This window comes from Melanaphis sacchari, unplaced genomic scaffold (genome assembly GCF_002803265.2).
Source record: "Melanaphis sacchari strain LSU unplaced genomic scaffold, SCAv2.0 Contig21_pilon_pilon, whole genome shotgun sequence".
NCBI lineage: Eukaryota > Metazoa > Arthropoda > Insecta > Hemiptera > Aphididae > Melanaphis > Melanaphis sacchari.
Genome location: NW_020271096.1, coordinates 285,529 through 289,585, shown reverse-complemented (window position 1 = coordinate 289,585; position 4,057 = coordinate 285,529).

The following is a 4,057-nucleotide window of genomic DNA, read 5'->3' as shown; positions in this document are numbered from 1 at the left end:
TGCATGTGTGTTAAAATTTAAACAAGTGTTTTCTCACTTATTAAAATATTTATATTAAAAATGGTTTAAAAAAAATATAAAATTAAATATCGGATATAGTATTTATTATACTTGGGCTTTTTTTACAAATTTTAAATATTGATATATTAATATTAATTACTACAATCTTCAAATCACTGTAACTCTTTCAAAGTACGTTATCATAATTTTACGTATTATCTTTATCATACAAAGTTTACAAAATTAAATAACTGATAATACAGAATCAGAAACTACTCGTTTACATTTTTATTTTGATATGTCAGAAAAATTATTTGCTAAATAGTTTATAGTAGTGAAGGGGGTTCTCGTTTGTAAAATTTAATTTATATTACCTTAAGCAGTACAACAATTTTTCAAGAATTTAAAAATATGGTTTTAAGACGCATTAAAAGATTCTAAAAATTAAATTTTGAATAAATGCATTATCGGGAAAAAAAGTAGTGAGGAATCTTAAAGAATCACTCTGTATAGTTTAGGATAACATTGAATGTGTCTACATTCTTATAGATCACAATGTCTGTAATTGGTTATGTCCACAGTAGGGGCTTGAACGTGTAGTAGATATTTATGTCGGCCACTGGTAACTGACAAGTATTTGGTATGGAGTTGATTTTGCTTTAATTGCATTCTTCAGTTTTTCGACGTAGATTGGTGAATCTAGAGTACGGTTAGCATTTACCCCTTCCAGGTTCAATTTTGTTGAACAATATTATTTATAAAACGATTTTTATTCAATTAAAATTACCTAAAAAAACAATGGATAAACATTGAACGCATCTCTTTCTTTTTTTTTTTTTTTTATTTAAACTTTTTACATAGCTAAATTTTAGAAGCGCTGTATTCGGACATATTGTATATGTTTTTTAGATATGTTAATTTACAAATTATTTATTGGGGGTAAATCAATATAGAAACACTATGAACGTTTAGAAATATTTGAAAATCATTGGACACTTTAGAAAATTTTATGTAATCTTTAGAAATTCAAAATTTAGTGTATGGAGTATCTTTTTTAGTTGTTAATCATATATGATTTATTTTTTTGTATATCTAAGTTCATTTCATTACACACAGAGTATATACTATAGTTGGTATATTTAAGAGACAGAATTTAGAACTTTTAATGCAGCATTGCTTATTCCCTCACTTATCCTTGTAAAAATGTCAATTTTAGATGATATAAATTTGTTTTATATACGTTTTATAGTTAGATAAGAAAAATAAACACACTTTATTATTAAAGAATAAAATCATTACCTTCATGATACGGTGCTTTACGTCGTTATATAAAATATGATCGGCGAGTGATTACAAGATTAATAAAACCAAAATGCCATCTTACAAAATAACAACATTTATTAAAAAAAAAAAAAATGAAGGGTTACAACTTACAGTATGAAACAGTAAATATTAAGATATTAATTATAATTTATATAATTTATTAGAATTTGTTCAACTGAATCGTAGATTTGATTATTACTATAATGAGTGATCTCAGATTTATTTCATTACAATTGTCGTTTTAAATATATTTTCACGAAATATTATTATTTTAATTTAAATTAAATTTATATGCTAATTTTTTTTTTTAAATCTATTTTATTTACATGATATAATATTTAAATATTAACCTGGCGTGGCACGGTGGCTGGCCTCAGTCGTGATTTAGTGACAAATCTTCGCCGCATATACACGTGTTTCAAAACAGTTCCGTCTCTAATAGTAAAAACCGATTATAGGCTAATTACCATTGCTGTTTAAGTCTAAAATAATATATATATATATAAATTAAATAATATCTACACCTTTAAACCTTATTGTACATTAATTTTATTCCGATAAAAAAGTGTATCCTATAATGATACACAGTTTATTGATAAATGGCTAAATTTTTCTATTATATTTATGCTACAAATTTCACCTATACACTTTCCTAACTTAGAATTTTAAATTTCTCACAATTTGTTCTATAATGTATTTTTTAGTGGGTAAATTAATATATTATATTTGACAGGTTATGTATATATTTATATATACACACACACACACACACACACACATACACTTATAAACATATATACATGTGTTTATCTATTATATTTTTTTAAGTATAAACGAGTTTACAAGTGAACATTTTCATATGATATAATACGTCTCTGAAAATTTTATTACTAACTCATAAGATACACATTCATTCACTTTTACATAATAAATTGTATTTGCTTATATTTTGTGAGTGTACATCAACTATTTACTCATAGCATACCTAAATTATAGAAGGATACACTTTTTTATAATTGTAACGCCATGCCGATATTTAGTTATATTTATTATTCATAATATCTGAATAACGATAAACGATGGTAATAAAAAAAATTCCATTTAAAGCGGTTTTTATCTTTTATTATTAATATTGAACGTAGTATAGAATATCAGTTTTTTTATCATAATTTTTTTGTTAACGATTTTCAATTAAAATTTAATGGACAGGTTTTTATTTTAAATTAATTTTTAAGTATGTAACCATCATTAATCCTAATTAATGTTGATATAAATATAAAGTAAGTCATGCTCATATTCCTCTCGTAACTTTTTGAGAAAATGAGAAAACAAGATAGCCCTTGCGGCATGCTTATATAATAATTAATCATAAACAGTAATAAAAATCGGTAATTTGTTCAAAATCATGTTCCTTCTCCCTTGAGATTAATTTATGTCCTTATTACATCCGTATTTATTATTTATCACTGTTCACTATTTAAAATAAACATAATGAATAATTACATAACTTTTTTGAACAATAATACAAGTATGGGTATAATGATAATAATAATAACGATGATCAGATTCTAAAATTGTATAAGTAAATAAAAGTAATCTACCTTTAAATTATTGAATGTTAAATATTCCTCTAATTAAGATTTTTATTGAAGAAACTATTTTAAAAAATAATTTTTATTTGTTACATAGATCACCAAAATTGCACTTCTAACCACAATATATATTTATTTTTTTTATACGAAACAAAAATTAAACTATTAATTCTATTTATTTTTATGTTTTATTTTAAATGTACTATATTATACAGAGGAGCTGTAAAGTTTCTATGAATTAAAAGGGATTCCATATTGTTATATAGGTTTTTATTATTTCAATTATTTAATTTCGTATTTTAAATATAAAAATTATTGATAGTTTATTTTTCATTTGAAACATGTTATTTATACACGAAAACAGAAAAGTGAACATTCGTTACGCGTTTATACAACTAGTAAGTAATAAGTTGGTTTAATTTAAGTTTGACGAAAAAAATTAAAGAATTTTATGTTTTATTCACACACACACTCTCTCTCTTTCACACACACACACGCACACACAAAGATATAATAATAGCTATGTACAAAATTATTGTTAAAATAATTACATAGGTTGAATTTGCTTAAATAAATTGTATAAATAAATACAATTAGAATATATCATATATGAAGGGCATTATTTTTTAGCTGTAAACACTGCACGTATCCTATTATCGGTATTATCCATAATCCGAACGCGTAAGTATTTATTTAATTTAAAAGGATTGAACACACGTTTATATAATATACTTACTGGACATGCCTTTTTATAACGCGATTACATACAGATAATTATGTATTTGAATTGTGCAACGTTGTCGTATTTACTTTTACATTAGGTAATACTAGTTAATATGAAATGTGTGTTATTTGCTATATGCCTATATCCACATAAATTTTCGTTGAGTACAATATTATGATTTTAATTGACATTTATGTAAACATAATAGATAGGTAAAAATAATAATGATATTAAAACGGTTTCGAATCTTGTAGTTTAACAGTAATCTAATGGACAATATAAGTAAACATTAGCTATGAAATAAAATATGTAACATAAAGCTATATTCTCGAAAAAAGTTTATTAGAACTCAGTAATAGTAAGTTCTTTCAAGTAGTATAAAAATGTATGTTCAAACACACCTGAGCCCCTGAGCCTG